This window comes from Mycteria americana, chromosome 8, assembly GCF_035582795.1.
Source record: "Mycteria americana isolate JAX WOST 10 ecotype Jacksonville Zoo and Gardens chromosome 8, USCA_MyAme_1.0, whole genome shotgun sequence".
In the NCBI taxonomy this organism is placed as follows: Eukaryota; Metazoa; Chordata; class Aves; order Ciconiiformes; family Ciconiidae; genus Mycteria; species Mycteria americana.
Window position 1 is genome coordinate 1,937,278 of NC_134372.1, and position 13,433 is coordinate 1,950,710.

The following is a 13,433-nucleotide window of genomic DNA, read 5'->3' on the forward strand; positions in this document are numbered from 1 at the left end:
TCCAAAATGCTTTTGTAGCGTTTTTGCTGTGTTCCTGGGAAGGGCTGGTTCTGACAACTGTCGGCTCACTTACGTTGTTCTCATTATTCACCTCCTATGCAAAAATTATTTATACTAAAGCGAATTGCTGCTGTAGCTAAGTTCCAGAGTGGGAGAATTTCTGATAATTAAGTTCAGATTAACAATTTCATTGAAAATCATTACTTGCATTTCCCGAACCTTGCCAGATTTGCCACTGCATTCAGAACGTCCGTTTTCGGCAGGGGAGTCTGTACCGCAGTTTTGTGATCAGACCTAAAGCAGATCTGTGCGTGTGAGCGAATGGACGTGTGCACGCACCAAGTAGATGGGCCTAAAGCTGTCGGGACGATTAAACTAAGAAAAACAGCACAAAGTGTATTTAGGAAAAAAAAATCAAATTGGTTTAAAATTTACGTTCTTACTGCAGTGCTTCTTAACCATTTGATAGTTGTCAGAACGTAGGTAAAGGCTCCTTGCCAAGGCAGGTACCGGACGCCAAGAAGTTAGCGATGGAAGGAAACCAAAATACAACACAAAGCACTGAGCGTTGCCGTGGCAAATCTTCACGTTTGCCACGCGTCTGCCTTCGCTCCTCTTCGGGCACGATTTCGGTCCTGGAGCGGGTGGTACGAGCGCGGCGGCCCCGCGGGCTCGGCGCGGCTCTGCTGCCCGCGGGAAGGCGGCCGGGCCCCGGTCCCGGCTGGAGTCGCTCAGCCGTTGTGGGTCCCCCCGAGGGGCTGGGGTTGCCCGGGTGGTCTCGGGGCTGCCGGCCCCTGCTGGGCTGGCCCTCGGTGGCCTTTAAACCCTCCCTTTGGAGAGGGGGAGCTCTGAACGGTGCGTTAGCTCGGGGGTTTTGGGGGGGTTTGTGTGATTGCGTGATGCGGGGGTGTGTGCGCGGGGCGATTCTCCGACCCGGGGCTGGCGGGGCCGGGGGGGCGAGCGGAGCCCCCCGACAGCCTTCCGAAGCAGCGAGGGGCCGGGAAGCGCGTCCCGGGGGAGAGGGTTGGGGTGCTGATCCCGGGAAGGGGTGCTGGGCCGCGGGAATTCGGTCTAAGGGGTTAAACTGCCCTCGGGCAGAGGGGCGGGACCCTGCGAACAAGGTCGTACCTCTCCAAAAGCAGAATTTAACCAAACTTGTGAAAAAGTATTTCCTGAATTAGCAATGCTGAAAAATCCCTCTGTTCGGCTGTGGATGGGTGGTAGAGGCACCGTGCTTGCTGTTGGGAAAGTCTCAGCCCCGGAACAAGAAACACTGCCATAAAATTCCTTTCCTGCCATGTGACCACTGGAGTTTTTAAAAAGCAATGTATCTTCAAACCATCGGTAAATAAAACTGCTGAATTTTTTTCCTTAACATAGCTCACGCCTTTACCCCCAATTGGATTGCAGTGTGACATTCGTGCTATAATAAAATCTCGTTTAATAGCAACATAAAATGCCAATTTCCCAGCAGGGAACGATTTCTTTGAATTGTTTGCAATTAAAATGAAGGCTTACATAAATTTCACTTTGGTACTTTCCAAGCTCGGAGGCTGTAGGTTGGGGTCAAAGGCAATACAAGAACAGGATTTATAACTACAAATATTCGTGTAACAATTATGAAAAGACGCTTTAAGGAGATACGTCAGGTATTCAGATAAAATAACTGCGTTATGGCTCCAGTACCAACTCACGGTCTCCAACACACTTCATGGCAGGGTACGTCAGTCACCAGACGTCCTCCCGTTCCACCCAAAATCCCATTTGCCCTATTGCATTTACAAAATTATTTCTATCAAAAGCATCTGTGAAAGAAGTGGTACAAAAGCGGAGCCCATTTCGTTGTAGGGTGCCTGCGTCTCTCCTGGGCACCCTCCCGTGTACCCGTCCCACGACGCCGGCCGAAGGGGACGCGGTGCTCTCCCTCCCTGCCGGGGCGGGCTCGGTGCGTGCGGTGCTGGGCTGCGGGGAGGCGGGCAGCCCCCTCACGTGCCGTGTTATTTTGCAATGCTTTCTTGGGCTCCATCTTCATCTTCCAGGAAATTCGGATGAAACCCAGCATGAGATTGAAATTTGTGATTTTTGTTTTGTTCGCACTATCCCCATAAAATGATGGAATTTCAGACTGGTTTGGAAAAGATGCCGTTAAATACCGTTTTTACAGTTTTGTCATTTAAGGTTTCCCAGCTCGAGCACTCTTGACTTTGTGTTTGCCTCTGGGACACCCCACACCGTGCTGGTTTATCCTCAGCCATTCCCCCGCTTCAGTGTGAGTTTGCGTTGTGCTCCGGGCACACGGAGAGTTTTGCTACGTAAGGCACAAGCACTGGGGTTTTGCAGGAAAAAAGCCTCCTTGGCTGTGCAGTTGGTAGTTATCCCATGGCGGGCTCCAAGATGTTCCTAGTGCTGGTGCTCTTGCCAAGCGCCCGTTGGGGGACTGGCCTTGGAGGGTACCCAGCACTCCTCAGGCTCGGGTTCTGCCGTGCTGCCGCAGGGATCCCAACTGTTGTTTCCAGTCCATAAATCCAAGATTTAGTCACTGCTGGCTCCTTCCGATCTGCCCGCCCCTCGTTCTGGAGGTGCCTGTTTCTGCCGGTACCTGTGCCCCGTCCCCTGGAAGCGGGGAGCAGCTCGATGCCGCTCCTCGGGCTCCCACCGCTCGCCCTGCCCTCCCCTTAGACCCAGCCCCGAGGGAGCCACGCGCTACGACCAGCCCAGGACGAGGCCCCTGGGGCTGCCCTGGTGCCTCTGAACCTGCTGGTCCCGTCGGCCGTGATGCCCTGGCCCACCAGACCATCTCCCGTGCCGCGGGTGCACGCTCCCCAGCGCCCAGTCTAGCTCCTTTGGTCGTCTGCCCGCTGCCCCGTCCCCAGCTCTCCCCTGTATCTCTTCCAGCAGCGGGAGGTGGCAACTGAAGCTTGAACGCCCTACTGGCCGCAGGACGGTGACTCCTCGCCAGGAGAAGAGGCTCGCTGTGTCCAACCGCGTTCGGGGGTCCCTCCCGAGGCCCTCAGTGCTGCCGGGCAGAGGAGCCGTGGGGCCGAGCTCCGGGGGACCAGCCTGCCTGCCCGCTCGGCCCTGCCCGGCCCCTGCCCGTGGCCGTGCTGAGCCCCGCTGCCCCAGGAGAAGGCGGAGAAGGTCCAGGCACCACGTGCAAGCGCAGCACGGCTCTTCCACGAGCGCCTTTGGGGGGCTTTGCCGGGGCCTTCGCTCAGGCGAAGGCGCGGAGCCGCAGCAGACCCGGCCGTGCCCCGCGCGGGCGCCCGTCGCTCGTGACCCAGCGGGTGCCTGGCGCTGGGCCGCACGCCCCGCGAGGGCACCGGCCGGCCCCGCTGCCACAGCCTCACACGTCGGCAAGTTCCGTTCGTTCCCTTACCGAGATTACTGATGATGTCATTTATCGGTGGACCTGAAAACACTATATATAGTACATGGACATTTTAAAATAAAAAAGTGTAACTATTTAACTTGTCAGGTGTGCCTGGAGGAGCGGTAACTAGAGAAGCCCTCTAAAGGGGATTAGAATTTCGTTGATCTCAAATGCCCGAGCCCATGGAATAGCTGATAAAAAAAATTGCTCTGATGCAAAACTGGAGGATGGTGATGGTGGCAAATATTCTTATTCAATACATCATAGGCTTGGCGCAGCCCCAAAGCATAATTAAGGATATTTTCTGAGGTCACAAGAGAGAACTTAAAGTTTAAAAAATAACAAGTAAGTGGAATCCTTCTAATTACAGGCTCTGTTGATTCAAGATCAAACCACATGAAAAGATTGAGGGGAAACTGCTGAGACAGCATCTAATACGGCCACTAATTGCGTTGCTAATGCAATAGGACAGGGGTTATACTTTCTGCTTGATGTGATCCATGCTGAAAAAAGTGACCCATTGTGCCCAAGTCAGCGAAGCGGGCACGGCTGGGAGCTGCTCGCAGCGGACGGAGCTGCAACTGCAGGAGCTGAGCAAGGGGACTTGGATCCCCTCCCAGCCTGCTGCCAAACGCAGCTTCTGCTCCCTCCGGCAGCTCAGAAAAGCCACGCTTGCTTCCCCCCCCCCCCCTCCTAACACTTGCTGGGAGGTTTTTGGTTTTGGCTGGAGTGGGATGTTTCTTTGTTTTAAGAAGAATGAGTGTGAGCGGGCTCGGCATCGGGCTGCTGTGGGGCCGCTCGTCCCGTGCCGCCGCAGCAGCCCCTCTCTCGGCCCTGCCCTGGGAGAAGCGTTCGGGTCCGACGAGCCGCGGTGGGAAGGACTCGTGCTCGCAGGGACGGCAGACACCCGCTCGGTAGCATCCCCTGTGAAAGCCACGCAGCGCTTGGGACGCCGGGGAGCAGGGCCGGCTCAGCCACCCCAGTGCCCCCTGCAAGGGGGATGACCCCGCAGGGCCAGGGCAGGGTTTCTAAACTCTTCTCAAGACCGCTGCTCTTCTCCTTTCTTTTCTTTTTTTCCTCCTTCCTTTCTTTTTCCTCCCTTTTTTCCCCCATCTCCTTTTCTTCCTCGTCAGTGTAATGAAGCAGGCCAGGGTGCCCCCACGCACGCCCCCAGCCCTCCCGCGTGCCCGCGGCTCCTGGCTCCTGTTCCTTGGGTCGGGACGACGTCAGCGACTGTGCCAAGCCCGCCTGGCTCAGGTGGTGTGGGGGGGGCAAGGACAGAGCCAGGCTCGACTGCTTTGGGGTCACAAGGCATTCACACACAAACGTACGTGTGCATACGTATATACATGCCTATATATATGTATCTCATGATAGCTATATGTGCTTTATGCCGTGGCTGCTCCCCGCTCCCCGGTGGCGGGGCCGTGCGTGGGGCCGGCGGGGCCGTGCACACCCCTGAGCTACACCCCGGTGCCGTACGTGGCCCCGCAGCAGCGAGCGGTGCCGGAGCCCCAGCCGCACACGCGTGTGCCCGTACCTCGGTGCTGATAGGATTTGCGAGAGGAAGGAGGGGGAAAAACAAACGCTGGCCTGAGGCACCATGAAGTGAATCCCAGTGGTTATGAATAATGCAGGAAAATCCAGCGGAGCATTCACCACGCCGAACGACGGCGAGGAGCCCCTCTGCTCTCTGCAGAGAGGGCGTTTTACGGGCGGCATCGCGCTGCTCCTGCTGCAGGAAAGCGTCCCTGGTCACTGCCCGGGACGCTGGCGGGGGACGTGCAGGTAAAGGGCCGGTACCAGCAGCGTGGCTGCTGCTGTGGTTGCGCTCCATCCTCTTGCTGTCAGACTACAAAGCAAACGCTCCTGCCTGCTCGGTGTGTGTATGTGAAATATTTATTACTAAAGAACAATATTAATAGCTTAAAGGTGTATGCAGCATACATACAGGTCACGTTCCATACATCTCATCAGAAGAACTCTCTGTAGGTGTTTGGGTTCGGTAGCTGGTCCGTGTGCGTCCCCGGTCCCCTCCGGCTCCGCGCGCCCTGGCCCCGCTGCAGCCCCGCACCCCGGGGACCCGCGGCGGAGGCCCCGGCTCCGCACAGCCACCCTGTGCCCAGGTAGAGGCTGCCTTTGCAGTGGGAACAGCCACTGCCCCGCTGTGAGGCACCCACGGTGAGCCCCGGCTGGACGCCGGAGGTAGTTTGCTATGTGTGCCTTTCTAATTAATTGCCTTAATAGAAACGTGCCACGTTAATTTGAAGATTACCGTGATCGGGCACTAAAAGCAAGGCAGCCCGGCTCAGGTACGGACGCCGACAGCAGAGCGGTTCGAAGCAGGGGGGTGCAGGGGGCTCAGCGAGCAGCGGCGTCGGGAGTGCCTCCGGGAGGGGAAAGCGCGGTTGGCTTTGCGCAGCCTAACCGCAGAGCCCCTTCCGCGCGGCACGGTAACTCACGGATGGGTGATCGGTCAAACACCTCCAGACGAGCTTCACTCAGGAGAGGAGCAAAAAGCAGGGGAAAAGCCAGCCCACAGAGGAGTCTGACTTGCCGGCAGCTTTGCTGCCACGCGACAGCCCCATGGAGCCGCCGGGCTGCCTGGGGGAAATGCCGCCGAACAGGCTCGGGTCTTGCCGCCGGAGACGTCCCATGGGAGCGGGTGTTAATCGGCCTCGCGGCTAATGAGAGCTGCCCAAGGCGCCGAGCCCTTCAAACCCCTGCGCCCCGGCTGCTGCTGCGGGCGGCTGCCCGCTCCCTCCCGGTGGGCACGGGCACCCCAGCTCCGGCCGGGGACTGGGGAGCTGCGTGGGATGCCCTGGATGGTTGCACCCACCAAGAGGGAGGCCAGGGCTCCTCCTGGCTCCATCCCATCCCCTGGGCCCCGGCCGGGCTGGGCACCGATGGCTGCACCGCGCTGCTGATGTGCGGGAAGCCACGGGTGTCCCAGGGCACAAAGTGCTTTGCCCGCAGGACCCGTGGCTGCCGGGGCCGTGAGGCCGCAGGCGTGGAGGGGCTTCCCTGTCCCTGTCCCCCAGCTGTGCACGAGGCCGGGACACGGCCGTCCCAGCGAGATGGACCGGATGAAGTCACTGATACAGTAATGAACTTGGAGAAACAGAGGCTGCCAAGGGAATCAGGAGCGCTGAAACCATAATATTTATCCAAGGAGCTATTAAGAACTATTATCTGCCCAAATAACATTCACAAATAGTTTGACAAATATTTTTCCCTTGCCAGAAGTAGAGTCCTTTTGCCGTTTCTCCTTATAGATGGCCTTATTAATGCTGCTCCACAAATGGTCGACTCGTGTTTTTCAAATTACCGAGGCATCGGCCACTCTTTAATCGCAGCCGTGTCCGAACCGCTGCCGCCGCGGAGCAGGCGGGGCGCAGGCAGATGACGGAGGGCTGAGCCCGCTGTCCCCGTCCCCCGCGGGTGCCGGCCTCGGCCACCGGCCCCACCGCATCCACAGTTACGCTCCTGCAAGAAGCAATCCTACATTAAAACCCAGCGTTTTTTAATTCCTCATTTCTTTCATACTCTTTTCTTTTTTCTCCTTTTTCACTTGCAGGTGGTACTTCTGTAGCCGAGCTGCAGAAGAACTGCGTGTGTTCCTACCACAAACCAAGAAAGTACCTCTCTACAAGGCTCAAACCAGGGCAATTACCAAAAAAATTTAAAAATCCAACCAACACTTGGCAAAGCAACAGCAACCTGACGGACGTTGCTTTCCACCCTCCCCAGGTGGGGGTCAAGGCCGCACCCCCCTGCCCCGGGGGATCGTCCCCCCTCCACGGCCAGCGCTCGCTCCCATCGCAGCCGCCCGTGGCTGCTGGGATTTGCTGAGCATAATGGGTCTGAAAAAGCTCAAAGCTGTTGGTCTAAATATATCATTGTTGCTGGGGAAATAAATAATAAACAGAGGGGTGATTATGATCTTGTGGTTTAATTGGTTCTCTTTATTGTGGCTGGAGGGCCGTCCCCGGGTGTTTCAGAGGAGCAGGCATTTCAGGTACCAGGCCAACACCGAGCAACATTTATTTAACAAGAAAAACCCGACCAAACCCAAATTTAAAAAAACCCAACAAATAAAATAAAGGCAGGCTCAGGCCAGAAAAAGCACGTGCATTTCCCAGTCCCAGAGACATTTATTAGAGATTATGACTGCAGCAAAATTAATAAGCTCTAAAAAGGCACATGCAAAATATCTACAAAATCTATCAGACTCGCAAATAAAAGGCGACCGTCTACCACGCAGGCAGGGCTTCTTCCATCCCTCCCCTGTGCACGCGGCTCCCCGACGCAGAGCTCGGCAGCGGGGCCCCGCAGCCGCAGCCGCCCGGTGCCTCCCCAGCCCCTCGCCGGTACGGCACTGCCCGCGCAGGGCTGCCGCCGCGCCGGGCTCGGGCCCGGGCTGCCGGGCCGGTGGGGCGAGGAGGGCACGGCCTGACTCCGCTGCAACAGCCCAGCCCTGGCTGCCGGCCAGGACGGTAGCTCTCCTCCGGAGCAAGGTATAGGTAAACAACATCAGAACGAGCCTGTTTGCACAAGAGCTGCTCTAACGGCGGCTGGAAATACGAGTTACGACCCAAACCCACAACCGCTTGCTGCAGCGGCAGCGGCAGGTCCCAGCCGGCTGGGCTGTGGGGCCACGGGAGGTCACCGGCCCCACCGGCCCCACCGGCCCCGCCGCGGCCCCGCCGCAGCCCCGCCGCCTCCGGGCTGGCCCCGGGCACCTCCGGCCACGGCAGAGCGAGCCACGGCGGCGGCATTTCTCAGTGCAGGCTTGGGCAGACCTCTTTGGCTGCCCCCACAGCAAAAACCAGCCGGGGAGGCTGACGGAGCTGTCCCACCGACTGGAGCGGTTGGGCTTGGTGATCTTAAAGGTCTTCTCCAGCCTAAACCATTCTGTGATTCTGTGAACGTACGGTTATGTAAGGCTCCAGCAGTTTTCTTTCAAACCCCACTTCTCCCAACAAATTTTGCATGAAGCTAATTTTTTTGCTTTGGTTAACAGGAGCCCTTGCTTCTAATTCTATTTTAATACTTTCGGAGCCTGCTGCAGCGGTACCAAGGCACCCCAGCGTCCAGCCGGGATGCTGGACACGAAAGGGCGCGACGTGGAGCCCTGCCGGGGTCCCAAGGCTTTCGCAGAGGTGACCGTGCCGCCCGCCGCAGCCGGACACGCCGGCACCGGGGCGGCCGTGCCACCTCTCCCCGCCCCGGCAGAGCCTCCCCGCACCCCTGAGCAGGGTGCCATCAGAAACGAAAGCTGGCATTAAACCGGAGCGGGGCAAAGGGGCAGGCTGGGCGCTGGACCCCGTGCCCCAGGGACGCTCGCCACGCGGGGGGCTGCCTCCGCTCTCGGCCCCATTTCAGCCGTGCTGGGGCTCATTCGCGGCGCCTTTTTCATTGCCCATCACTTCTCTGTTCTTAACTCACCCCTGGTTGTTAACGAAAGCTCTGGTCAGTTTGCAGATGCCCAATTATCTAATCGTCTAGGGTAGCCTGCGCGACCTCGGTGCGGAGCAGGGACGGGGACGGCGGGCGGGACGCGATGCTCTTGCAGAGCCGGGGAGCCGCGGGGGCTCCGGGGAGATGGGCCACGCGTTGGCAGGGACACAGAAATCTCGATATGGAAATGGGTTTATTTAAACTCCGCCAGCGCTCCCATTTCCAGACCATCTTCCCTGCCTTCCCCGTATAATTTGAGCCCCGTGACAGATTTCCAGGGTGCCCGGCTGCTGGGGCTTTTTTTTCCCCTTCCTGATTGCGTCAGTGAGTTTTAGAGCCCAGGTGCGATTTTCTAGACCCTTTTGTCTGAGGTTTAGAAGCAAGAATAAGCTTCATTAACAGAAGGGAGGATTTATAATAAGTAATAGCTAGGTGCTACCTCGTGAGCCGTCAAAGAGTTGTGCTAAATTACCAGCTGCTTTGCCCTGCTTGTCTTCAGATAATCAGCTCCTCACCCAGAGAATAGAACTTTAAACGGCTATTTCTTAAAAAAACTTGCTTTTAATCTTTATTTCCCAAAAGCTAAAAATTTGAATTAGCCCAAATGTACAAACTCTAATTGCTTTGAGGTTTCTGGTTCGTTAGAATAATTAAAATACCAGGCACTTGCTAAGCAGAATATGTCCCTTCAGCACTGGGCTTGCTTTTTTTGCATAGGTAACTTTCCCCAGCTCCAGACCAATCTGACTTCCATCAATGCTGCGTTGTCCGGTGAAAATTGTCGGCAAATTTGTCCGGGGCAGGAGCCGCTCGGGCTCTCGCCGTCAGCCACCCGTGCAGCCCCGCGTTAGGCAAAGCCGCGTGGTTCGGGCCGTCCCGCTTCCCGCGGGGCGGCAGCAGGAGACGGCCGGGATCCGGCGGGGAGAGCGGCGCGGGGACGCGGCCTGACCCTGCCCTTGCGGGACGGCTGCAGCGGGAATAACCAGGAATGAGGGATCGGCTGAGCGCGTGGTCCGCGCTGAGCTGGCTGGAGAGCATCCACCGTCCCCACGTGTCACCACGGGTGGGACGGGTGCAGCAATAACACGTGCCGTTCCTCACACCTTAAGCAACAGCACGCCCGCTCTGTCTGTGCAATCTGCTTGGTTAAACCTTGTGCAACCGTGAGGTCCCGGCTGCGGCGCTGAGCCGTCGCTCCCTCCTGCTCCTGGGGGCCGGGTGGGGAGGGACATCTCGGCTCCTCTCGGACACCGCTGCCTGGGCGCCTGGCCTTGCACAGCCACCAGTGTCCGCTGAAAGGCGTGCATGTATTTATGGGATTTAAAAACCGGGGGAGATGGGATTTCTTCAGGAGAAAAGCAAGCGAGCGGTGTCCAGCAGCGATAAGCTTCTACACGGAGGACGGGGCGGGCGCAGCCCCAAGCCAGCGCCTCCTGCCAAGTGCCGTCATCCGTCAGGAACGGCCCGGCCGGCTTCTGCTCGGGCACCGCCAGGACCCCCGACACGGGAGGGGAAATGGCCCCGCTCCCCCCCGCCTCGCCCCAGCCGCCCAGCAGGGATGAGGCGTCTGCCGTGGGTGGGTGCTGGCTGGGGACGGTGGGGCCGAGCACCCACCACGGCCCTGCAGCCCACCCCGCTGTGGGTCACGGGGCCGGGCTTGTGTTTGGTCAAGCGGGTCCGTGGGTTGTCGCCGCTGCAGCATAAAAAAATACCCCAGTGCCTCTTCGAGAGCGCGCGCTCCGGCCCGAGAGAGGTGCCGTTAGCCTCTGGGCTCATTTGGCCATTAAATATAAACAGCTATTAAAATAAAATACAGAAATCTTCCCGGAGGGATGCTGCAGGATGCTCGTGCCTCTGCCTGCAGCCGGCAGAGCTGCCCCTGCCCCGCGGGGCCGACGTGCCCAGCCCCGCGCTGCGGCCGGCAGCCCCACGGGTGCCCGGGGCCACGGGCGAGGGAGCGCCTTCGCCTTCCCAGCCTCCGCTCCCCTTTAGTCCCGGCTCAGAGCACGTCGTGCACAGCCCTCGCTGACCCACTGACACGGATTGCAGGCTGAACATGCAAACGCCCCTTTTTTTTTTTTTCACGCTGGCATCGCTTTCCCTGCTCAAGCCTCCATCCCTGTCTCCAAAGCAAGCAACAATGTTGAAACGCTGCTGAAAAAACAAAAGATGAAAAAAAAAAAAGGGACAAAAAGAGACCCACATCCCGGGTCCCATGGGCAGATGCCTCCAGCAGCCCCCGGCTGCGGCTGCCCCGCTAAGGGGACGGGGTCTGGGGCGGCTGCGGGCTGGCAGGGGGTCGGGGCCCTGCTCGTGGCCAGCAAGGCTTGTGAAACGGCCTCCGAAATGCTGAGTGAATGCCTTCCTGGCCAGTGGAAAAAAGCTGATGTGTAATCAAGCCTGCGCCTGCTTCCAGGGAAATAAAGTTTCCTTGTTTTGAGCAGAAGCACAGGTTTCTTTTCTATCGGTACCTGTTCCTGTGTCCCGCAGCCTGGCTGCACCCACGGACGCGCGGCGTGCCCAGCCACTTGCCGGCGGCCCTGCCGGGGGATATTTCTGTGCTCTGTATTTTATTACCGAGTGCTATTCCAGGCTGGCTGTGATTTACTGCGCACTGCTCCGGAGAGCCCTGGAATCACGAGTTTTGTGCTATTTCTATCATTTCTGGAAATCACACCAAACGCTCTGATAAGAAGCAGGGATCGGGGGCTGGTTCCCCAAAGGCTGGGTCGGACGGGGAGCAGGGGCGAGGCAGGCGCGGGGCTGGGGCCCCTGCGCCGGGTGACAGCGGGACAGTGCTGAGCCTGGCGGGGGATAAAGGGTTTCCTGGGTGCGGAGGAACCTTTTTTTTTTTTTCTTTTTTTTTCTTTTTTTTGCCTTTTCAGGACTATGCACTTGAAGGCTGAAAAGTATATAAATGATGTCACTAGAGGCTAGATGTGTCACTGCAAAACTGCAAAGAGGGAAAGAGCCTTTCCGAGAGCGCTTTGGGACAAGAAAAATCAGGTCTTGGGGTGGTTTTTTTCCTTATTCCTCTCTCCTCCTCCTGAAGCAGTAGCTGTAAGTTAGGCAGCTTTCCAAAGCCTGCCTGGCATTCTCAGCGGTGCCGGGGAGCGGCGGGTATCCTGCTGGCTCTCAGGAGCCTCGCGCGGGCTGGCCGGGTGCGGGACGGAGAGTCCCCTTCCAGCAAACACAGCTTGCAAAGGTCGCTACTGCTAGAAAGTGCGTGGCAGAGATCTGTGGACATGGGGAGCAGCAGAAGACCCCTTTCGTTTTCCCACGGCAAAGGAGGATGAGGATTGTTCAGCTTTTGCGTGGTGGCCGTCATCTCACGCTTACAGCTTGAAGGGCTTCACACAAAGCGAGCTTCTGCCTTTGGGCATCTCTGTGAAACAGCAACTGGAAAACGTACTGACTCCATGAAAGCCCCCTCTCCACCAGCCCTTGCCCACTGCACCTCCCAGGAACTGGTGTTTCGCTCTTGATTTCCCCACCCTTGTGCCTGGGCTTACGGGCTCCGCTGGCTGCGGCCCCCCACGCCCCACGCCCCACGCCCCACGCCCCACGCCAGGGTGGCCGCAGGAGCCAGGGGAGCAGGGCAACGCTTCGGCCGGCTGCGAGGAGCCCCCTGACCGAATCCCACCCTTCCCCACCAGCAGCTCCTGGGAAACTCCCCGCTTTCCCGGTGCTGCCCTGAGAGGGGTGCAGGCTGGCGGAGGAGAGTCCTAACGCCAGACAAAATCCTCCTGCAAAGTGATCTGAGAGATGAGGGGGATGCAGCTCCTCGTGCCCCAGCATCACCTGCAGCCCCAGCGCTCCTCGGGCAGAGGTAAAGGCAAGGCTCTTAGAGGCACCCCGGGGACTTAAACAAGTATTACTTGAAGCTGTCTGGGTTTGTGCTGTGAAATCTCTCAGGTGAATTTAAACAGAGCCATCAGCTGGCTCTTGCGGGACAGGCGTGACCGTGCTGCCAGCCCCTAAGGAGCATCCTCCTCCCATCCCTCGCCGGCACCCTCTTTTACGCTGTCAGCAGAAGGGAGACTAAAGCGAGCGATATCCTTCTTCGAGGGAAAATTCCAGTGCTTCAACTGCAACTTACAACGCAAAGGGGCAGCAGAGCCAGAAATCAATATAACAAAAGTTCTGGGTCAGGATTAGAGTGCAGCCCGCTCCCCAAAGTGAAGGTGTTTGTCTTGCCGTGTCCCGGTGCAGACGGACGCACCGCTGCGTACGCGCCCACGTGTGGACATCCGCAGCCGGAGGGCACTCGTGTGGGACGCTCCGACCCCTCAGCGCCCAGAGGAGCTGTGACGGTTTGACGCGCGTTCACGGCACCTAGCTCCATCCAGCGTACGACGGCCGTTCAGTCTAAGTCTGCATCAAGCAACAGCAGGGACCACAGGAGCCCGTCTGCAGCTTAAAGCATTGGCGCTGAGGACACAGCATCCTCGTACCCCCATGTTACAGCCATAACCGAGCACTGCGAACGGCTACGGAGCGTGGCTGTAATTAGCTGTAATGGTCTGGGCTGCTATTCAGGCCACTGAACTCAGCAGAAGTCTTCTTGAGACAAGACAATTACCAAGAGGATGTTTTGTCTAAC